Source organism: Panthera leo, chromosome A1 (assembly GCF_018350215.1).
Source record: "Panthera leo isolate Ple1 chromosome A1, P.leo_Ple1_pat1.1, whole genome shotgun sequence".
In the NCBI taxonomy this organism is placed as follows: Eukaryota; Metazoa; Chordata; class Mammalia; order Carnivora; family Felidae; genus Panthera; species Panthera leo.
In genome coordinates this window covers 24887910-24912561 of record NC_056679.1, presented here as the reverse complement: position 1 = coordinate 24912561, position 24652 = coordinate 24887910, and the positions used below count along the sequence as shown (strand labels likewise).

Here is a 24652-nt window from a genome sequence, read left to right as displayed (position 1 = left end):
AGGAATGACAAAGTGAAAAAAATGTCTTTTCAGAGAGCATAAAAGTAAAATTAATAAGAGGGACATGAGAGCGATCCCAAGACATCCACCCACGGGACAGAGAAGGAGACTGTAGAATTCTTCCTAAGAAAGTAAATGACAAATAAGGTGAAATTAAAAATCCATTGACAAAGGTACCCAGGAATCATCGCGTATTTCTGTTGTCTTGGTGCTAAAGCAGGAGTAATGCCTCAGGCTAAGTCTTCCAGGCCACACGAGGGATATTTTTCTTTCCCCTGTCATTTTGTGTTGTGTGTGGGGTGGGGTGAGGCCGGAGTGGGGGGGGGAATGGAGCGCCCACCCAGCGGGAGGTGCGCCTGCAGAGCAGGTGGGCGGGGCTTCATGCCAGGACGTGCAGTTTCAGGAGCGGGAGGCAGCAGGTTTGCCTGATGGGAAAAACAAAACCAAACCCAAAAGACCGGAGGCCCTTTGAGCAAATGCAGATCCCAGTAGGGTACATTCCCGTCCAGCAGGGCTCTTTCGTTGCTGAGAGATGGGGAAGCTACTGGTGCGGGGCCAGGTTGGAATGTTGGCTCTTCCATTCACCCAATTTTGATGTTGGGCAAGTTGATGAATCTCATTGTGTCTGTTCCCCCACCTTTTACAGGAGGATGAGAGCGTCTATTATTTCAGGAGTGGTGCAAATTAAATAAACGAGCGTTCTGCGCCACAACCTGCTTTGTCACCTTGTGGTAGGTCCAGAAATCCCACCCTTAGAAAGCATCCCTCTTGTACATCTCTTTGGAAATCAACCATTTAGATGGCTTCCTGCTATGGTAGTCGCCCCAGGAAGCAAGGCCCTTCCGGGAGGGGCCACAGATAACCCCGGGGCGGGGAGTGCTAACATGATGGCAATACTTAAAACCTCCATTCGTGGAAATGTTCGTTTATTCGAGGTGTGAGTTAACGTCTCCCAGCCTGGGAGGAGCACAGAAGTTAAGTGGAGGTCTGCCTGGGTGGCATCCTCCTGCCTGGGCTGTGACTTTGGGCAGGCTAAAGTCTGTTTCATTTTTTTTTTTAAGAGTTTTATTTATTTATTTATCATTATTTTTTTAAATACGAAATTTACTGTCAAATTGGTTTCCATACAACACCCAGTGCTCATCCCAACAGGTGCCCTCCTCAATACCCCTCACCCACCCTCCCGTCCCTCCCACCCCCACCCCCCAAAAAAGGTTGCCTGCTCTGTTTCAGAAGCCCCCTCTGAAGACAGAGCCTATCTGTAAATTAAAGATACGCGTGGCGCCCTTCTCAAAAGGCTGTCGTGAGAATTCAGTGAGGTAATTATGGGATGGGCTCACAAGGGTGCCTGGGACATATTAAGCATTCAGTAGACATTGGCTCTTATGATCATGATTGGATTCGTCCTCCCAGCTGGAGCATTCCTGAAGGGAGACAGAGAAAGAAGCTCCTAGAGCACAGGGGAGGGGGCCGTGTCACCCTCCAACCCCCAGCCCCACCCTGTGATCGTTAGCACCCCGTAATCAAATCTTAGACTCTTTTCTCAGAGATACAGGAGGGCGATTGCCTGAATCTGCTAAAAGAAAGGACTAGCGCTTCTGGTCACCAGATTGAGCAGCTAATCAGGGCTCTCCATCTGTGATTATAAAGTCGTGAGAGACGTGAGAACGGGGAGCTTGTTAAGAACTGAACCAGCGTTAGCCACTTCTAAGAGGCAAAGCTTGCAATGAGCATCAGAAACTGCTGTGTCTTAGGCATTAATCAGGCAATAGCTTATGATGTTTTTTTTTTCTTTTTTAAATATCCAAAGCCAAACCTCAAATGCCTTAAAGATGAGGACCCAGGACAGACCAGGAGTCTAAAATACCGGAGGACCCAATGAACTCGGAGGTTCTAATGAGGTGTTGAGTGTATCACTCCATTCAGAAGACTGTCCTCTGGCTTCAGCTGCTCATCAGGGGGTTTAAAATACTTGCTTTCCCCCCTCCTTTCTCCCTTGTGTAGTGTTTTTACTGTTTGTTCCCAACCAATCTGCGATCGCCTGCAATTACTTCATTTTCCCCACTCGACACTCCTGCAGTGCGCCAGAGTCTGGACACCTGGGTGAATTAGTCACCCCCAGCTTCTGGTTGCTGCGTTTCTCTCGCTGCTCTGACAGGGAGCAGAGGCCTCCCCCGAGCCCTGTCCCTAGCTGCAGGGTCCTCACGGAGGGCAGGCAGCAATGCTCCGCAGGTGTGCAGTGGTTGCTGACCGACGGTTTCCAGGGCACACACCCACAGGTGCACGCGTGTCCCTGCACCCTGGCCCTGGGACCCGGAGGGAGGTGCCTGACCCAAGAACTATAGTCATCTGGCTTCCAGGGATGGCTGAACCAATCAACTTCCTTTGTTCAGAAATCCACACTGAAACAAACCAAACCAAACCAAAACAAAAACTACAGACAGCACATTTACCCACTGTTTGCAACTGCTACCACTGAAGGGTCACACAGAGAAGGTGGCCGTGGGGGCAACTGGCCAGGATGGAGGGGCCGCTGGCGGTCCAGCAGAAAGGAGCAGATGGGAGGCGCGTGTGGCCAGCCCTGACCAGAGTGGAGGGCCAAGGTGAAGGTCCAGGCTCCAGGTGCGTCCTCAGAGGTTTGACCTGATTACAGCTCCACGTGGATCCTCAAGATGAAGCCTGTTTTAATAGTGCCGGCTGAGCAGGATGGTCTTTATTGCAAACAGATGATCCCAATCCGGCTCATCGGTACCCTCCCATAAGATGCCATCCGAGCATAGCTCCCTGATCTCAGAACGAGTCAGCCTGGCCGTGGCTCTGAGCTGGCCGGTGGGACCTGAGGCCAGTTGCCAGGCGTGACCTCTGAGTAGCTGTGACTTTAAGAGCTGCCTCTAAAACAAGTCCTTGTGGCTCACTTATAGGTAAGTGACAACTGCTTCCTAGTTCTAAAATTGCTTTTTGGAGTCGGCATGTACATAACTACTCAAAACATATTTATTGGGTCCCTCGGATGTTCAAGTCATTGCAGTGGGTGCTGAGCATGATTCGAAGATAAAACATTCAGGCTCTAGACTCATAATTTTGAAAACTAAAACGCGCCTCTGTAGGAGTCAAGATAAAAAGTGATAACTTTCCTACAGAAGTCCAGATAAAATGCCATAGGCGTTCAGAGCTGAAACCAGCTACTTCCTTCCAGAAGGATTAAGTGACATGGTGAGGCAGAGATGACATTATGTCTGGGCCCTGACCGTCCAGTAGGACTTGAAGGCTGGTTAGTAGGAGGCATAAACAGGAAATAGCTCATGGTTAGCCGGAGGGGAAGAAGCAAGAAAAGGGGGGGGGGGTGGAAACCTAAATCAAATTGTGGAGGCAGATTGTATATTCGTCATCTAAGATCTGTCCTCACATGGAACCTGGGGGTTCAACTGGGGGGAGGGTGCTCACCCCACTGAGGTCCAAGCAGCCCTGACCACAGGAGCTTTTCCCTCGTCAACAAATTTCTTTTCTCTTCCTGATGGGCCCCACCTCCCTCCATGGTAAAACGTTGCCAGATGGATTTAATTCAAATGCTACGTAATAAAAACATAAAGTAAAGAGAAATAAATGGGAGTGCTTTAAGTAACGCGCTCTGGCATCTCATAAAAGCCTCTTAAATTGATCACATCAGAGCGCATGGCGTAGACTCAAGAAAAAGGAGGGTTTTATGGGAGCTCTGGCAGAGCCCCAAAGTGGAGTCGCGCTATGCTTGCTCCAATCATAACCCTTCCTCATCACGTTTTGTGCTTGAAATGCTGCACCCTGCACGATGGGCTTTCCTTCCCTGACCACTGCATGTATTTAAAAACAAAAACCTGCGGTCGTTAGCAATTCCAGTCCGTTCTGACCAGACTAATCATACCGGGCCTCTTGGCTGCTAAAATCCTGAGGCCTGTTTTCCAGCGATCAGGAAAACCAGAACGTTAAAAGCGTTCTTCCAGAGGTTGAGAAGGATCTGGTTTTTTTTTTTTGCCCCAGTCTGGCAGCCTTGGGATGGGAGTGGGTGGCTGATTTTTGCATGGTGCTTAACCCCATTTCCTGGTATTCAGTATAGGGAAAACTAGTGGCAGTGTTCTTTGCAGCTGGAAAACTCCCCATGAGGTGCGAAGATCTCTTTCCAACTCCACTCCAGGGTGTCCTCTTGCCTGTCTAATCCTCTTCTACAAAATGCCATCCAAGTGCAGATCTCTTGACATCAGAATGAGTCCGCCAGGCTGGGGCTGGGGGCTGGGACGGGGCGGGTGGAGGGGCAGGGGTTGTTGGCCAGTGGATTAGAACGCTGATCCCAGCATTCTGCAGAACAGCATGAAGCAGCCTGATTGCCAAAAACTTGGCTTGAGCAGAGGAACACCTGGCAAGGCTTGGGAGTAATTTGTGTATCACAGAGGTGGAAGATCCTTTAAGCTGGATGTCAGACTACCCGAGACCTGAGGTACCGCAGGCAAAGTTCAAGAGGCTGATTGATGTGTTTTCTATGGATGGTTGACATTGGTGCTTATAAGACCAGGAATAACTTCGGTGGTTTTTCTGTGCCCACACACTTCCCAGGTACCAGTGCGTCTTTCTCAGTGTATCGACCTCCTGGCTCCTATCTTCTTGAGAAGCAGATCTGATCCTTAGAGCTAAATCAGGAAGTTTCTTTTCGCAAAACTCCGGTATTGCAGTATTTTCCCCCACAGGGTACCATTCTCCCAAGAAGCCTAGAAGACCTGTGCTTTGCCCCTCTGCCCGCCCCCCCCCCACTCTGTTTTTTTTCTTTTTCTCATTGCATGTTGACTGAAAGTCTAAATGCCATTCTGCTGTAGGTCAGAGATAAACAAGATCCAGTCCTGGCCTGCCCAGAACTCACAGTTCGGTGTGGGGGTTCTCAGACAGGCACATCAGAATTGCCTGGAGCACTTAAAAAAAAAAAAATTCCTGGGCCTTTCCCCACCCATTAAATTAGAATCTTTAAGGATTCAAGGATGCAACATAACAATAGGTATCCTCTTCCCGGTTGACCTTTGTGTAATCAAGGAGGGAATTGCTGGCCTTTTGGGGGGGGGGGGGGGGAATAGTTACAACCCTATGTGGTTAAGTGCTGGAATAGAGGCCTGAGCGCTGAGCTGTGTCTGCAAGGAGGGAACTCCGAACTGAGTTGTTGGAAGGGGGTTGGTGGTCAGGGAAAGCCTGAGCAAGGTAATGCTTGAACCGGGTCTTGAAGGGTGGAATAGGAGTTGGCTACGGGGCTGCCGGGCCAGGTGAAAGCTGGATGGGATGGGAGATTCCTTGAGACAGAAATGGACGCCTTAAAGGTCAAATGGCTCGTGGCTGGGGCTCCATGCAGTTCCCCACGGCTGGAATGAAATGGACAAATGGCAAGTGTATGGAGATGTGGCCAGAGGCCAAATGATGCTAGCTTTAGACGTCTTGCCAGCTCATTTGTATGTTTTCCCTGCAAGCCATAGAAAAACTTTGAAGAGTTTAAAAGGGGATGGAATAGGATTACATTTGCATTTGAGAAGGATAAACGAGGGGCGGTGTTATGAAGTTGAAGCTGGCAGGATTAGCTAGGGTATTCTTAGATTAATTTAAAAGACAGACCCGGCATCTCTGAAGGCCTGATACTGGAAGGCAAGATGACTTTGGCAGACACACAGGCTGGACTCATCAGACCCTTTACAAATGTGTCCAAGTCCTTCAGTTTGCATTTATTCCCCCTGGAAACTTCGTGCTCTTTCTATTGCCTGTTGTTCCGTCAACCACACTCAGTGTGAAGAGGGGTTTGTCAGCCTCAGTTAATAATACAATGATGGCTTTTTAAGGCCCCCATCCTCACGATCACATGGTGGACGAAGACCTGAATCTTGAGCCAGTGTGCTTAGTATGTACCAAGTATTTGTTGGTCAACTTTGGCAGGTGATAACAATAGAAAGAATCAACACCTTTACTTCGTGCAAAAGATGTTTTCAAGGAAGCACAAGCTTTCATTTCACGGTTAAATCAAAAACAGCTTGTTGGGGTGCCTATGTGGCTCAGTCTGTTGAGCGTCCAACTTTGGCTCAGGTCATGACTTCACGGTTCGAGCCCCGCGTCAGGCTCTGTGCTGACAGCTCCGAGCCTGGAATCTGCTTCGGATTCTGTGTCTCCCTTTCTCTCTTGCCCCTCCCCTGCTTGTGTTCTCTCTCTCAAAAATTAATAAGTAGACCTAAAAAAAAAAACAGCATGTTAAATTTATTGTCTTGAACACATTCTCTATGATCCCCACACATACAGAACTGATAAACACAAGTGAATCAAAAACTCTTCTGAGTTCCTGTAGAATAGCATACAATGCTCACAAATAGTTACTAAACAGCTCAAAGATAATTTTTAAATCAAATGCTTACTTAGACCTAAGAAATTTGAGTCTGCTTCAAACAGCTTTGTGACTTTAAAAAGTAGGTAAATATAGATATAGCAGTTTCAAAACCCCAAATGAATGCAGTTAAAGCACCCTCTAGGAAAAACATTATAAATGGAAAAGCAGATTGGCTTAAGAGCCAAATACTGAATGAAACAACCAAAAATGATATGATCGCATGTCATGAACAAATACTTTAAAGTGTGAAAATAGATGACAGTTGTGTTTATAATATATGCTGGGGTTAAAAACTGGTGTCTCCATTATTTTGTACTCCATTTGCTTATAACCTAACTTGGTTTGAGAAAGGCATTTGTAAGTCTCAATACACTCCCTGCTTTTCAAGCACCAGTCCTCTAGCTTGAAGAATATTGAAAAGTGGCAAAAACTGGAAAAAATGCCTGGAGATTTACATTAGGCTCATGAGCCTAAATCATGATTTTTATATGCATAAACAATGATGAAATCATCAAAGAGGTCAGAAAAAGCCACAAAGCCCTAGCGAAGCTATTAACAATTCAGCATCTTCAGATCATGTGGAAATTTTAATTCTGTCTACCAAAGATGCGTGCAGAAATGGTATTCGTGATGATTAAGACCTGTAACTGTAAAAATGTGAAATTTATAGCCTCATAAAATGGTTTGTATAAAATGCAAATATCCCAGCTGGGTGGGTTGGCCACGGAGGTCTCAGTTGGGTTCTTGCCTGATCTGATTACCATTCTGAGTTCAGCATGGGCATTGGTTTTTGAAAAAGGCAGCATGTTATTCTTAAGTAGCTTCTTTGATTATCTTTTGAGCACTGTGATGGCCTCTTCAAATGGTGAACAGCTGTGCAAGGCAAACGCATAAGCAAAAGTATGTTAATTTGGGGGGTAAATTAGGGCATTATGTTCTTAGGCCTACAAAATAGTTCATTCAAGTCTAAGTAAATAAATGTTGTGTTATCTGGTATGCAAGAGAAGCCAGAACCACTAAGATCACATGTTTGTGGACCTAAATGGTTGTAGGAGATGTAGAGAAAATAAAAAGTGGGAGTAAAGTGGCATTCAAGGGAGAAGGAAAGGGAAATTAGATGACCTGTAGGCATTGATTCCAAAAGCATGGCAAGATTCTGAGCACTATGGTGGGGCCCCCTGAGCAAATGTAATTATCTCGGAGAACTCTTTCCATTGGTCCCATGCGTTAGTCAATTTAGACTATTAGTTTCTTAGTCATAGTCCCCTCTCTGGGATTATCCCTGCCCTTAGCTCCCATGGAAGAAGCAGGTCTTGGCAGACTTGGGTGTATCCTGTGATTGTGATGGACTGAAATTCACACTTCTAGTCACGGCTGAGTGGACTGGGGTCCAATTTAATGGCTATAGACTGATCAATCGATTTCTCTCCTGGGAATGTGAGTTAAGACACGGTGTTGCAAGCTCACCTCTGTTATCACATAGTTGGGGACATTGGAAAATGCATGGAGGTATTTTAGGTTGTGACAATGAATTTGTGAGGAGACCTTACTAGCATTCATTGGGCAAGGGCAGAGAATGCTGAATCTCCAGCTATGCACAAGACCATAGCTCAATGAATCGCCCCATCCAAGTTGCCAATGATGTTTTCACTGCAAAGACATGATCTCCAAGGAAGAATTTCTTAGGGTGTTGGGGGCACAGGCATGGTTAGTAAGCCAGCACAGTGACAGGAGATAGAAACAGTGATGAAGGGGACCACTGGCCCTGAGGGATGGCAAGCCTTGTACCTCCATGCCTCATACCTTCCCCATGGCACTCAGGCCTGGCTAGAATTCCTACACTTGGTTCTGTGAGCTGTCCCTATAACCTCTCAAGAAAACACTTTTTAACTTGACCTCATTTCAATCGTTTTTTTTTTTTTTTTTTTTTATTTTACAATCAAATGATTCCACACGGAGGCAAAAATCTATGACCTGATCCCCTCTGTAGCAAGCTTAGAACTCAGTTAAGGGTCAGGACCATGTATGTTAACACCAAGCATTATGTGATATCTTTATTAAGGCAGGTGGTGTGTTCCAGTGACAGGATTCTTTGTCAGCCTTCGTTTTCCTGAAGGGAACATAATACAGGTATCTCTTTCACGGCAGCTTGTTAAACACACATGGAAAAAAAATGTGCTTCCTTCAAAAAAAAATTATGTTTATGTATTTGGGACTTGGGAGGGAAGGAAGGAAAGGAATGTTGGGGGCAGATTGTTTGTTTTGATTTTTATTTTGAGACCGAGGCCCAGGGTGTGTTTGGGTAAGAAGCAAAAGGGAAATCTGCGGGGCCTGCCTCCCACCACACACCCCTTTGCATTTTTGCACTGGCTGTTTTCTTGCACATTGGGATATACAACGTTTTCTGCAGAAAAGCCAGTTTGGGAAAAATACATGTTTACATTTTCCCTCTTTGAAACAAAAAGTAGCATTATTGCACTCCATAGAAACAAAGATACAAGTTGACAATCTAGATGACCTACTTTATTTCATAGGGGAATGTCAGTGGGAAATGTGGCACTATTTTGCCACAAATTATTACTATCTGAGTGTATTTGAGAAGAACTCACATGGAGACAACTTTCCAATCCATCTTCCTGGAGCTGGATTGTAGAGAACAAAGTGGGTCCCATAAGTAAGACCCTAGCTTCTTGAGACAGTCCTCACATACACCTGTTGTACCTGCAGATTAATGCCACCCTCCTGTAATCTCCAAGGCATTCCAGTTTGAATGACCTTGTCCTTCTACACATAGGGTATGGAGACTCTAGGTTTCTCTTCACTGAGTTGAAACAAAAAGGCTGGAAGTCTTACACGAGGGAAGGGTCTTTGGGCCCTGGGAGCAACCAGACATTTATTTCTTCTTCCAATTATTTTTTATTTATTTTAATTTTATTTTAGGGAGAGAGTGAGCGCATGAGGGGGAGCAAAGGGGGGGGGGCGAGAGAGAGCGAGAAAGCATCTCAAGCAGGCTCCCGCTAAGTGTGGAACCTGATGGGGAGCTCCATCCCACGACCCTGGGATCATGACCTGAGCTGAAATCGGGAGTTGGACGCTCAACCAACTGAGCCACCCAGGCGCCCCTTTTCCTCCATTTGTTAAGAAAGATTCTTTCTGTACTTAACCTCTGGCTGAGCTGGGGGCTAGAGGAACATCAGAAGTATCCATGCCGTTGCAGAGCTCAAATCTGTAACGCTTGGAGTATATTAGTGAGCAAAGCAGACCAAGATCCCTTCCTTTATGGACTTCAATTCTAGCAGGAGACAGTGTGAACAACATATACGACAAAGGTATAATATAACATGTTAGAAGGTGATAAGTGTCACGGGGAAAAGTAGATCAGGGTAAGGAGATTATGTGGGCCATTGGGGTAAGGGATTCACATTGTAGAAGTAAATAGCATCAGGGTAGTCCTTTTTTCCTCTAGCTTTATTGAGCTATAACTAACATAACACTATATAAGTTTAAAGTGTAAAACAAAATGACTTGATGTCTGTATAGGGTAGACCTTATTAAGATTGTTTTTTTGTCCAGAAATTCTATCTTTTGACAATCCTACATGACCAGCTGGATCCTAGAGATTTCTACAGTGCTTCTCAAACATTGTGGCCTTCCCAATCACCCGGGCATCTTGTTAAACTGGGGATTCTAATTCCAGAGGTCTGGGGTGGGGTATGAGATCCTACAAGCTCCAAGAGGTTGCTGCTGCTGTGTTGTGTCCTTATCAAATTAACATTTGTTAAGTAGAGCACTGAGGTGTGGGATGGTGAGCAGAAGTTCAAGGAGAGACCACAGAGGAAATTGAAATAGGTCTATTACAGGTCCTGGCAGGAGGTGCACAGCATGCCTTGAGGGGACAGGTGGGGAGGTCAAGGCAGGGTGCAGGCAGAGAGAGCCCCAGGACCTTGGGCACAAGACTTTTGTCTGTTTGTTGATTTTAAGTATAATTTATTGTCAAATTGGTGTCCATAAGACACCCAGTGCTCATCCCAACAGGTGCCTTCCACAATGCCCATCACCCACTTTCCCCTCTTCCCCACCCCCATCAACCCTCAGTTTGTTCTCTGTGTTTAAGAGTCTCTTATGGTTTGCCTCCCTCCCTCTCTGTAACTTTTCCCCCCCATTCCTCTCCCCCATGGTCTTGTGTTAAGTTTCTCAGGATCTACATATGAGTGAAAACAAATGGTATCCGTCTTTCTCTGCCCGACTTATTTCACTTAGCATAATACCCTCCAGTTCCATCCATGTTACTGCAAATGGCCGGATTTCATTCTTTATCCTTGCCAAGTTGTATTCCAATGTATATGTAAACCACATCTTCTTTATCCATTCATCAGTCAATGGACATTTAGGCTCTTTCCATCATTTGGCTGTTGTTGAAAGTGCTGCTATAAACATTGGGGGTACGTGTGCCCCTATGCATCAGCACTCCTGTATCCCTTGGGTAAATTCCTAGCAGTGCTATTGCTGGGTCATAGGGTAGATCTATTTTTAACTTTTTGAGGAACCTCCACACTGTTTTCCAAGCCTTTTGGATTGGTAGATGGAGTGCTTTGGGCTTCCTGTGATAAGTCCATTCAAATGAAAAGAGTGGAATTTCGGTAAGCTTCTTGGAAGTTTTGTCCTCAGGGACATCCAAGGGGGAAGGCCCTGGGCGGCAGGGGAGAACGTTTATCACAAGGGCTGTTGGAGAAGTCGTATCAGGAACTTGAATTTACCTGTGCCTCTGTGGGCTGTTATCCGGGGCACGTGCTTGTGCGAGAAGATATTACCTGTCCCTCGTCCCTGCGGACTGCTTGGCCACACCAAATGGATGCTGAGGCAGCAAATATCATGGAGTAGTTTGGTTCAAGTCTCCACATGCTGGTTCTCAGACCACACCTGGCACAGGCAAGTACCCCACCTTCCATTTCTGTTGAATTTTCCAAGTTCCCTGCATTGTTTGAACAAGTGCTCTGTAAATAGGTGTTGAATAACTAAACTTAAAAAAATGACCTAACACAGAAGATGTCAAGCAGTACTAAAGAATAGCTAAGCTATGGTGATTTGAGTCTCTTAATGGATTCCTTTTCAGAAGCAGTGCCTCGTCACCATTATGTTTGTTTGCACTTCATTTCAATAACATTTAAACCATACAGAATTAATGTAGTCTTAAATGTGGATGTCATTAGTGCTCCTGAAAGATTTCTTACCCTGGAATTTTTAATGAATTCATCATGAATCTAAATTTGTTTTAGCTACGTCCCCAGGGCTGGCCCCATGCTTAGAAAATGACCCATCTAGTATAATTTGATGGGTGCCAGAATGGGCCATCTGCTCAAAACTACTTCCTGCCCTGACTCCAGAAAATTCACCCTTACAGTTTCACTTAATAAATCAACAAATAATTTGATTGATAATCAAGTCAGTAAATATTTACAAAATACCTACAACTTGCCAAGAACCAAAGGTTGTACAAAGATCAATGTGACACAGTTCCTGCCTGTGGGGACCTCTTAGCTTGATGTCACGTTAAGAAATAGATATTTAAAGATGCATGAATGACATAAGTTATTTGTTAGAATCCCTAAGCTATGCTAAGGAGTGACTTTCTAGTTCCCCAAGCTTTGCAATCACAAGGGCCTCTAATTGCGGGGCGAGGGGAGATGGAAGGTAATGATACGTAGCCCATGATTATAGGGACTTTGGAGCCAGTGGTGCAATCTAGGTGCTTTTGAGTAAACTCCTTTCCTTGCTCAGCCTGCTTCCTTGTCGGCAGCAGAGAAATTTTACTGAAATAGCATATTCAAAGCATTTGGGATACCGTATTTGGTGCAATGCCTGGCTGGAGTAGACCTAGCACAATGTTAGTTCCTGTCCCCTCGTCATTTAACTGGAGAAGACTAAGCAGTGAGAAACCCTCATTTCTTCAGCGCTTTCTTCATTAGACACTTACCAAGCACTTAGTAAGTGTAGATACCAGGTTAGAGGTGGGGATGACAAGTAGAACAGCATTCCTGTCCTCACAACGGTCTGGTTGGGGCCAGGACGTAGGAGGGTCAGGGCTGAGTCTGGAGGATGAGTAGGAGTTGACCAAGAAAGGCAGTAGGGGCATTTCACTGGGAGAGAACAGCATTACTGAAGGCTTCTGAGCCAAGGAGAACAAGGCGTTGCAGGAGCCCGGGGCAACGGGAATAGGCTGGAGGAAGATGGACCAGCTGATAGGTATTTTTGTCATCCGTCCAAGAGGTGATCAGGACCTGAGGCCGACAGTGGGGGTGCGAATATTCCTGAGATTGGCACAGGAGAAACCACTAGGAAGAGTTAAGAGGACACTTGAGGAGGAAGGTGTCATAGATGGGTCTGTTTTTCAGCCCCGTGTCTGATCATCAATGCCTTTTAATAGAAGGTTTAATTCCTGTGAGAGGAAGCGGGCTTGGGCAGGTGGCAATGATCTCAGTTTCAGACCAGCTGAGTTGTAGTGGCTTCCAGGAGGAAATGCCATTCCTCTGTGTACGTACGTTCCAGGAGCCACCTGCCATGTGCAATATGCCTACAAGTAGTAACCTACTGCATCCATATGTCTTGCTTGTGCAAGATTTTGTGGAAGGGAGAAAAGTAGGAGCACAGAGATGTGGGTGCCTGGAATGTATTTAGTAAGAAGGCGAGAAGGATCCTGGTCCCAGGTGTGGAGATGCAGACAAAAGTGAGGTGTTCCTCTCTCTCCTAAAACCAAGCCCAACACCAGTCACGGGCCCCATGCTCTGCATCAGATAAGAATATGGTCCTTATTGAGGCCACTCTGGACTCCTCTCCCCTCCTTCCTCTCTACTTTGGAACATCTCAGGAGTGAAGGGTCCCTTTTCCCTCTTAGACCATCTCTTCTCCAGATACTGATCTGTGCCTGTGGCCATGGTCATTCTCACTAATTACTCGTGCCCTGGACTCTTCAGTTTTACCAACCCTATTGTATTCATCTTTGCCTAAAAAGACTGGTCAATTGTACCTTGTCTTAAAAAGAATAAATGGAACCAATCCTTCCCAAACCTTGTTACTCCTTGAATTAACCATTTTCTTTCTCCTCATCCCTTCAACTGAGACTTTTTTTTTTTATTGAAAAAATATAGTCAGGAGTCACAATACTGTACGTTATACTCCCTGGACTTACTCATCTTGTAACTGAAACTTTGTACCTTTTGACTTTCTTCACTCATTTCAGCCCCACCCCTGCTTCTGGCAACTGCCAATCTGTTTTCTGCATCTATGAGTTCAGGTTGTTTTAAGACCTCTACATATAAGTAAAACCATAAACTATTTTGTCTTTGTCTGACTTATTTCACTTACCTAATGCCTTCAAGGTCCATCTATGTGGTCACAAATGGTAGGATTTCCTTCCTTTTTGGGGTCAATATTTCATTCTATAAATATACCACATTTTCTTTATCCATTCAACCATCAGTGGATACTTAGTTTGTTTTCAGGTCTTAGCTATTGTAAATAACGCTGATATGAACATGAGAGTCCAGAAATCTTTTCAAGATAGTGATTTCACTTCCTTCAGACAAATACCCAGAAGTGGAATTGCTGAGTTATATGGTAGTACTATTTAATACTTTTTTTTTTTTTGAGGTAATTCCATACTGTTTTCCAATTTACAATTGATATTCCCACCAATAGTGTACAAAGGTTCTCTTTTCTCCACATTCTTACCAATACTGGTCTTTTTGGTAATTGCCTTTCTAACAGGTGTGAGGTGATATCTCATTGCCTTTTTGATTTGCATTTGCCTGATAACGAGTGATGTTGAACATCTTTCATGTACCTATTTGCCATTTGGATGTCTTTGGAAAAACGTCTATTCAGTTCATCTCCACATTTTATTTTTTTTAAATTTTTTTTTAACGTTTATTTATTTTTGAGACAGAGAGAGAGCATGAACGGGGGAGGGGCAGAGAGAGAGGGAGACACAGAATCAGAAGCAGGCTCCAGGCTCTGAGCCATCAGCCCAGAGCCCGACACGGGGCTCGAACTCACGGACCGCGAGATCGTGACCTGAGCTGAAGTCGGACGCTTAACCGACTGAGCCACCCAGGCGCCCCATCATCTCCACATTTTAAAAACAGCGTTGTTTGTTGATTTGTTTTGCTATGGAGTTATAGGAGTTCCTTATATATATTTTTTTTGAAATTAACCCCATATCCGATATATAATTTGCAAATATTTTCTTCCATTGGTAGGCTGTCTTCATTTTGTTGGTAGTTTCCTTTGCTATATAGAAGCTTAGTCTGATATAGCCCTACTCATTTGTTTTTGCTTTTGTTGCCTTTACTTTTGGTGTGAAATCTGAAAAATTACTGCCAAGACTGATGTCAAAGAGCTTACCCCCATGTTTCGTTGTAGGAGTTGCATGATTTCAGGTCTTACATTTGTTTGCCTTTAATCCACTCTGAGCTAATTTTTGTGCATGGTATAGGATAGTGGTCCAATTATATTTTTTTTGTATGTGGCTGTGTAGTTTTCCCAGGACCATTTATTGAAAAAACTATCCTTTCTTCATTGCATAATCTTGGCTCCTTTGTAATAAATTAATTGACCATATATGTATGGGTTTATTTCTGTGTTCTCTGTTCTGTTCCATTGATCTATGTGTCTGTTTTTATGCCACTCACATACTGTTTTGACTACCATACCTTTGTAATACACTTTGAAATTGGCAAGTGTGATGCCTCCAGCTTTGTTCTTTTTTCTGAAGATTAATTTGGCTATTGGGGCACCTGGGTGGCTCAGTTGGTTAAGCGGCCGACTTCGGCTCAGGTTATGATCTTGCAGTCCGTGGGTTCGAGCCCCATGTCTGGCTCTGTGCTGACGGCTCAGAACCTGGAGCCTGTTTCAGATTCTGTGTCTCCCTCTTTCTCTGACCCTCCCCTGTTCATGCGCTCTGTCTCAAAAATAAATAAATGTTAAAAAAAAAAAAGATTAATTTGGCTATTCTAAGTCATTTGTGGTTCCATACAAATTCTAGGATTGTTCACTCTATGTAAAAAAAAAATTCTATTGGAATTTTTATAAGGATTGCGTTGAATCTGTAGATAGTTTTGGATAATATGGACATTATAACAATATTCTAACTCATGAGTACATAATATCTTTTTATGTGTATTGTCTTCAATTTTTTTTCCATTAGTGTCTTAGTTTTCAGTGTACAGATTTTCACCTCTTTAAATTTTGTTTCATTGTTTCTGATGCAGTTATAAATGGAATTGTTTTCATAATATCTCTGAGAATTCATTACTAGTGTAAAGTAGTACAACAGATTTTTGTATATTGATTTTTGTATCCTACAGCTTCATTTGTTTATTAGTACTAACAGTTTTTTGGTGGAGCCTTTAAGGTTTTCTATATATAATATGTCATCTGTAAATAGGGAATTTTACTTCTGTTTCAGTTTGGATGCCTTTAAAAATTTTTCTTATCTAATTGCTCTGGCTAGGACTTCCAATACTATGTTGAATAAACATAGCAAGAATGGGCATCTTTATCTTACTCCTTATTCGTACTGGACAAACTTTCAATTTTTTTACAACTGAGTATGATGTTGTTTGTCGGCTTATCATATTGGGGCTTTATTATGTTGACATACTTTACCTCTATGCACAGTTTCTTGTGAGTTTTTATCATAAATGGATGTTAAATTTGTCAAATGCTGCTTTTTCTGCATCTGTCAAGACGATAGGATTTTTATCCTTTGCTTTGTTAATGTAGTGTATCACATTGATTTACAGATGTTGAACCACCCTTACACCCTGGAATAAATCCCACTTAGTGATGGTATATGATTTTTTTAATGTATTGTTGAATTCAGTTTGCTAATGTCTTGCTGAGAATTTTTTTGTGTCTATGTTCATCATGGAGATTACCCTGTAATTTTTTTTTTTTTTTTTGGTAGTGTCCTTGTCTGGTTTTGATAACAGGTTAATGCTGGACTCAAATGAGTTCAGAAGTGTCCCATCCTCTATTTCTTGAAGGAATTTGAGAAGAGTTTGTATTAATTCTTCTTCAGATGTTTGGTAGAATTTACCAGTGAAGCCATCTGGTCCTGAACTTGTTTGTTGGGAGGTTTTTAATTACTGTTTCAATCTCCTTACTAGTAACTGATACGTTCAGATTGCCTATTCTTCTTGATTCAGTCCTGGTAGGTTGTATGTTTCTAGGAATTTATCCATTTCTTCTAGATTATCTCATTTGTTGAGATAATTGTTCATAGTAGTCTCTTATGATCTTTTTATATTTCTATGGTATTGGTTGTAACATCCCTTTCATTTCTAATTTTGAGTCCTCTCTTGTCTGTTCTTGTTGAGCTAAAGGTTTGTCTATTTTGTTTATCTTCTAAAACAGCACTTAGTCTAAGAGCTTTTGATCTAAGCTATTCTATCTGAGAGCTATGGATCTTTCCTATTGCCTTTTTGTCTCTATTTCATTTATTTCCACTCTAATCTCTATTTCCTTCCTTCTAAATTTGGGCTTATTTTGTTTTTCTAGTTTCTGGAGGTACAAAGTTAGGTTTTTTATTTGAGATCATTCTTCTTTATTGTAGGCTTTTATCACTGTGAACTTCCCTTTTAGAACTGCTTTCGCTGCGTTTCCTAGGTGTTGGTATATCGTATTTCTATTTTCATTTGTCTCAAGATATTTTTTGCTTTTTGTCTTTGACCCATTAGTAGTTTAGTAGTATGTTTTTTAATCTCCATATTTTTCAAATATTCCAGTTTTTTTCTTGTAATTAGTAGTCTCATACCGTTGTGGTTGGAAAAGATGCTTGATGCTCTTCCAATCTTCTTAAATGTATTGACTTGTTTTGTGGCCTAATATATGATCTGTCCTGGAGAATGTTCCATATGTGTCTGGGAAGAATGTGCTGCTTTTGGATGGAATGTTCTATAAATGTACATGATGTCCATCTGCTCTAACATGTCGTTTAAGTCTAGTGTTTGCTCATTGATTTTTCTATCTGGATGATCTATCCATTGATGAAAGTGGGGTATTAAAGTCCTCTGCTATTATTATATTACTATATATTTCTTCCTTTGAGTCTGTTATTATTTAGGTACTTCTATGTTGATTTCATAAATATTTACAAATGTTCTATCCCCTTGTTGGATTAACCACTTGGTCATTACATAATTACCTTCTTTGTTTTAATGCCTATTTTATCAGATAGAAGTATGGGTATCTCAGCTTTCTTTTGGCTTCCATTTGCTTGGAATATCTTTTTCCATTCCTTCACTTCATGTCTATATGTGTCTCTTGTAGACAGCATATGGTTAAAGCTGAGATGAGTCTCTTGTAGATGGCATGTAGTTGGGTCTTATTCTGTATCTACCCAGCTACTTGATGTCTTTTGGAGAATTTTGTCTATTTACATTTAAAGTAATTATTGATAGGTAAGGACTTACTATTGCCGTTTTGTTCATGGTTTTCTGTCTGTTTTATAATTCCTTTTGTTTCTTTTCTTCTCTGGCTATCTTCCTTTGTGATATGATGATTGTCTTTAGTGCTATGCTTAGATTTCTCCTTCGTGTATGCACTGTAGGTTTTTGTTTTCTGGTTACCATGAGGCTTATATAAAACATCTTAGAGGTATAAAGTCTATTTTAAGTTGATAATAACTTAAGTTTAAATGCATTCTAGAGTTCAGCATTTTTATTCTCCCCCACCCCCAACACACGCTTATATTTTTGTCTTTGATGTCACAATTTATACCTTTTTATCATGGGTATCCATTAACAAATTATGGTAGTTATTTTTACTATTTTTGTCTTAACCTTCATACTAAATTTTTAATTTGTCCACCACCATTACATTAGACTATTCTGAATTTAAGTACTGTATATATTTACCTAAAACCAGTGATAATTACACATTTATATGTGTTCCTATTACTAATCAGCACTCTTTTATTTTAGATTAAACAAGTTCCCTTAACATTTTGTGTAAGACTGGTCCAGTGTTAACTCCTTTAGTTATTGCTTCTCTGGAAAACTTTTTTTTCTCCAATTCTGAAGGATAGTTTTCTGGGTAGACTGTTTTTTGAACTTTCACAACTTTGAATACATAATGCCACTCCCTTCTGGCCTACAGAGTTTCTGCTGAAAAAATCTGTTAGTCTTAAAGTAGTTTCTTTATAACCAACAAATAGTTTTTCTCTTGCTGCTTTTAAGATTCTCTCCTTATCTTTAACTTTTGGCAATTTAATTATAATGTGTCTTGGTTAAGAGTCTGTTGGATTTATCTTCTTTGGCATACTCTGGGCCTCCTGGATCTGGATGTCTGTTTTCCTCTCTGGTTAGGGAAGGTTTTAGTCATTACTTCTTCAAATAAGCTGTCTTCTCCTTCTGGGACCACCATAAAACAAACATTTCTCTTGATATTCTCCCATAAGTCTCTTAAACCATCTACACCGGTTTTTTTGTTTCAGTATAGTTGACACATGACGTTAGGTTAGTTTCAGGTGTACATCTTATTGATTTGACAAGGTTATACATTATGCTATGCTCACCACAAGTGTAGCTCCCGTCTGTCCTGGTACATCACTATTACAGGTTCATTGACTGTGCTCTCTGTGCTGTGCCTTTTATTCTCGTGACTTACTAATTCTATAACTGAAAGCCTGTACCTCCCTCTTCGATCCACCCATTTTGCCTAATCTCCCACCTCCCTCTCAGTACAAACATATTCTAACAAACAAAAGAGTCCTTCCCTAGGTTGGGGAAATTTTCAGTTACGATTTCTTCAAATAAGTTTTTTGTTGTTGTTGTTGTTTTTTTTTTTTTTTTTTTTTTTTTTTTTTTTTTTTTTTTTTTACACCATTCTTTCTCTCTTCTTCTGGGACCCCTATAATAAGAAGGTTTGTTCACTTGAAGTTGTCCCAGAGATCTCAATGTATCCTTATTTTGTTTTAATTTACTTTTAATTTTTATTATTTTCTGCTGTTCAATTGTGTGCTTTCCACTTCACTGTCTTCTAAATCGTTGATACATTTTTCTGAATCTAATGTGTGTGTGTGTGTGTGTGTATCACATCTTCTTTATACATTCATCTATTGGTGGACATTTGGGCTGCTTCCATATCTTGGGTATTGTAAATCATGCTGTTATAAACATAAGGGTGCATGTATTCTTTTGAAATAGTGTTTTTGAATTATAGGGGTATGTATCTAGTAGGGCGATTACTGCATTGTAGGGTAGTGCTATTTTTAACTTTTTAAGGAAGCCCCCTACAGTTTTCGAGAGTGGCTATACCAGTTTGCATTCCCACCAGAAATGCACAAAGATTCCTGTTACCCCACATCCTCACCAACACTTGTTGTTTCTTGTGGTGTTGATTTTAACCACTGTAACAGATATAAAGTGATACCTCACTGAGGTTTTGATTTGCATTTCTCTGAGTGATGTTCAGCATCTTGCCATGTGTCTGTTGGCCATCTGTATGTCTTCTTTGGAGAAATGTCTGTTCATGTCTTCTGCCCAATTTTTAATTGGATTATTTGTGTTTTTTAATTCCATTGCTGATCATTTCTTCCACTTTATCTAGTCTGCTGTTGAACCTTTCATGGAAAAAAATGTTTTTCAGAGAATATGAACAGGGGAGAGGGGCAAAGGGGGGAGAGAAAGAAAGAATCATCTTAAGCAGGCTCTACATTCAGTGCAGACAGCGCAGAGCCTGCTTGGGACTCTCTATCTCCCTTTCTCTAGCCCTCCCCTGGTGTCTCTCTCTCTCTCTCTCTCTCTCTCTCTCTCTCACTCTCTATCTCTCTCTCTCTCTCTTTAAATAAACAATAAAGAAAAAAAAGAAATTTTCACTCTTGAACCCCGGAGTCTGTGTTGTATGGCTCATGGCCTTGCCTCCTTGACCACCCCAATTAGCTCTATTTCAGGTTCAGGAAAAGGTCTCACCTTGCTCTGTTCAGTTCTCAATCAGTAGAACTAAAAATAGTAAAACCACATCTAGCATTCCTGTAAGTTCTGCTGTGCTCTATGGAGGGTTCTTATGAAAACTTCAGGACCAGGGACAGCAACACCGATCTCTTGCGCGCGCGCGCGCGCGCGCGCGCGCGCACACACACACACAGCTAGCTGGAATGAGGCCAAGCCCCTCTGGTTTTTTTGTCTTTTTGTCCCATTACCGACCGTGTTTTTATACCAGGAGAGACCATTACTTAGAAAAGTGTTACTTTCATCCTTAGAACAGCCACATGATTTAACATCTTAATGGAAAGAAAATGATCAGTGTGATCACAATCGAAGACCTTGACTCCCTAATGGAATATTAGCCCTTCCCCATTCATCTCAGACCTGTGGAAAGAGTAGAGACCTGGCATCTGTGGAATTAACATTTGAGCTTTAGACTCATTGTAAGAACTGATGAGCTGGAGTCTGTCACTTAGCATCTCAGTGTGGTTTTGTCTTTTTTTTTTTTTTCTAACGGGTTGTATTTTATGGGAGAGTATATACTTGAGAGAATTGTGCAAGTCTCAGAATCTCTTGCAAATGTCAGAGTTGTAAATACATTTTAATAAGATATTTATATTTCATTCATTCAATGAAAATACGTGGGTGCCTACAACATGCCACACACAGTTGTAGATACTGTGGGCATGCCATGATTAAGGCAGAAAATCTTATCTGGATTCCCCCACTATCCAAAAGCAGAGTGTTCCTATGAAACCTTTTGTAAGCTAAAATGGCGTAAAGAAGCAATTATCATTAATTTACATGGGAAAAAAACGTTGAGTGTCCCCAGACCCAAAAAATAATCTCTCTTAGGCTTTCCTGATACCTTTAGGACACATCTTGCCAATGGATTCACACAATAAGTTGGGATAAAGCACACATACTCACAGACACCATTCAAAGCTGTGGTGGCTTGATGCTGAGATGTTGAGTGTGGTTCCTGGGGAAGGAGCTTGGCGGTACCGTCTTGGTGCTCAGGATGTGTGCCACCTCTATAAGGGCTTGTTGCAAAACAGGTGCTGACCCCTGTTCTCACTATGTGCCTTTTCTCCTGAAAATGAAAATCCTCTTTGGATATCTTTAAATTAGTGGAAAGCAGGAACTAATATAGGTATTTTTGTTAAAGCACCGTGTAATGCAAACTTTCAAAAAGCAAGGGATCCCTGCACCTGCCCTCACATCCATTTGGAGGAGACAGAGAATAAACAGAGACACAAAGAACTACTATCCTTTTAGACTGTAATGTGCAGAAAATAAGGCTAGAGAGTGATTAGGGAAGGGGATGGTTAGGGTCCTTGAGGTGACATTTGGACTGAGCCCTGAGGAGTGACGAGCCAGTAAAGCTATGTAGCACTCTCACCTCTCTTGACTACAACTTGCTCATCTCCTAGAATGAGAGTGTGCGGTTCCTGCCGGTGTTAGCTTTCTGCGTGTATCAGTGGGGAGGTTAGTTAAGCCTCTTACCACAAAGGTTCAGAGCCATAAGTCCTTTGGCAGAGGCTGGCACGAGATCCCTCTTGGAGGATACTGGTGAGGTTTTCAGCATCCCTGTTTCTGGTGAACAACTCCGAAGTGGAAGATTTGATTCAAAGTTTGTGGAAAACCACGTGGCAGCTCCTCAAACAATTAAATATACAAGTGCCGTGTAATAATAATAATCCCACTTCTGGGTATATACTCAAAAGAATGGAAAGCAGAGACTAATACTTGTACGAGAGTGTTCATAGCAGTGCTATTCACGACAGCCAAAAGGTAGAAACACCCAAATGCTCTTCAAACTGAGTGGGCAAACCAAACGTGGTGTAGACACCCAATGGAATATTATGCAGCCTTGAAGAGGAAGGAAATTCTGACGCAGGCTGCAACACGCGTGAACCTTGAGGACATGCTAAGTGAAATAAGCCAGCCTAAGAGGGCAAATAGAGTGGGCTTCTACTTATGTGAGGTATCTAGAATAGGCTAATTCATAGAGCTAGAAAACGGAGGTTCCCAGTGGCTGGAGGGGGGGGTGTTGGGGTGTTACTTGGTATAGAATTTTTGTTCGGGATGATTGAAAGTTTCTGGAATTAGGTAGTGGTGATGGTACCAGGTCTCTGCAGCTGCCTCTCTGTCAACTTGTTGATTCCACCCCTGCTGTCAACTCCAGCTGGAAAAGGGCTGGAGTCCTGGCCTTGGGCAGGGGTTGGGGAGGGAGGTAAAGGCTGTGCTGGTGCCTACCCACCGGGCGTACCGGCCTGTGGCCAGAAGAACCATTCACCCACCTGGTGCCTCTGTCAGTACCTGTCACTGCTTCTGGTGGCGGAGGTGGCTCCGAGAGCCGGAGTAAGCCCTGAACATGGTGGTTCTCAAAGTGTGGTCCCCTGGAAACGTGTGAGAGCGTAAACGCTCAGGTTCCACCCGGACCTACTGATCCAGAACGGCAGGCATGGGGCCCAACAGCGTGTGCATGTGTGAACAGGTCCTCCTGCAGGAGGTCCCAGTGTTGGAGCTGAGGTTGGAGAAGCACTGCTATCAAATGATGCAGGAGCCAGGCGGTCTACGGGGCCGTAAGCCTACATGCTCAGCGAGCTCCTCCTGAATGTAGAGCCCCGGACTCTAAACAGTGGGGACATAGGTCTCAGGGGACACACATTCTCCTGGGGCACTAGGACTCAAGAACAGCAGGGTGCTTGAGTGCCTGTGAGCCCAAGTCTGGGATGTGGGGCTGAGTCACACCCTCTCCTGGTGTGGGCAAGTCTGCCAGAACCCCTTCATCATGGGTGCCGTGGTGCTGCAGTGTCAACATAGTGACCTCAACTCCCTCCACACAAGGTCTAAAACTAACTCAGATGACCATCCCTCCCCGCCCCCCCCCCCCAACTCCAGTCACGTTAGACTGGCTGGCGAGGGCCCACCTGGCATGATGGTTAGCCAGTTTGGCAGTCTCTTGGGCACGCTCTGGAGGTGACTCTTTGCAAAGTGGCAGTATAAACACCTCATATTTTTTACTAGAGCTGGACTCAACAAATCTAGGGCAAGAAAAGCGTCTCGACATCCTTTGTATTAGCATATCGTTTTCCAGGCCTGGCCACGTGGATTTGTCCAGGGCTGGGCACTTGGGCCAGCCAGACCAGAAAGTCCCCACTGTGAGATTCTGGAATTTGGACCCAAGATGCTCGTGCCAACCTCCTTCCAGTGGTTGAACACTGAAGCTCTCAAACTTGGTTATGGTGGCAGGGTGTTTACTAACACGTGGCTTAGAATGGAGAGGAAGCCAGTTTGGACGGACAGAAAGGGGAGGCAAGGCAGCTAACCTGGTTCTGGCTGTGTGTGACCCTAGTTCTAATCTTGTCCAGGATTTATTGCCCCGCTTTTGCAGTAAATCCCCCTGTTGAAAGAAGTCCGCTTCGGTTTCTGTCCCTCACCTCTAAGTCCCAAACTAAACTTAACACCGTTAAGTGGCTCTTCCCCAGTGCTCAGTAAAAGTCTGACCTTGCTTGTCCATGATTTCTAGAGGAAATAAAAGAAGAACCTAGAAAACAGGACCTTAGTGGGAAGGAGAGGGGCCCCGGGGTTATGGGTAACGGAAACCCATCAGGTTCTGTGGGGACTTAGGACTTACCAAGTCACCATCACCTACCAATACCTCAGATGACTTCATCTGTAAAATAGAACATTCAGCCCAATTTGGGACTTGTTGTTTTCAGCCTAAACTATAGGCTACGTGCTGACTTTGCCAGTCTGGCTATGATGATAACTCTCCTTCGGGGCCGATTTGTTTATTTGTGAGCAGGATCCTATGTACCTTATGTGTCCTTCAGAGATTTAGTGTAATTTCTTCGCTTACCGTTTCGACAGTACTGAGAGCTATACCAGGCACTGAGCTAGGCTCAACCACCGTAACATGAATACAAGGGGGACACATTTCCCGCCCTTCTGGAGCTTATGGTTTAGGAGAGGAGTCAGATTCTGAACGACCAATCGTACAACATATTGACATGGTAATTACTAATAAAAGGAGTTACTGTGTAGAGAGATGAGATTCTGGGAGGAACCCTAACGATCCTGATTTTTCTCCCTTTGCTTTTCTCCAAATCATAAAATCCCTCCTTGTCTCCCCTGTGACATCCCCAGACAACCACTGTTCCTACCACTATTTCAGGAACATAGAAACGTGATCCAGTCTGTGCTAACTTCCAGGAGGCACAGTTCCTTGAGCTGTGTTTCCAACACTCGTCACGTGTGGCTATGGGGCCCCTGAAATAGAACT

The 24652-nt window shown here is 43.1% G+C and overlaps 1 long non-coding RNA gene across 1 annotated transcript; it reads left to right on the top strand.

Moving 5' to 3' along the window:
• Nucleotides 1-380: 380 nt before the first annotated feature.
• On the top strand, nt 381-2023 carry LOC122198925. The gene is made up of 3 exons (XR_006193226.1): nt 381-731; nt 1234-1319; nt 1811-2023. It is a non-coding gene; the product is annotated as an uncharacterized LOC122198925 (long non-coding RNA).
• The last annotated feature ends 22629 nt before the right edge of the window (nt 2024-24652 follow it).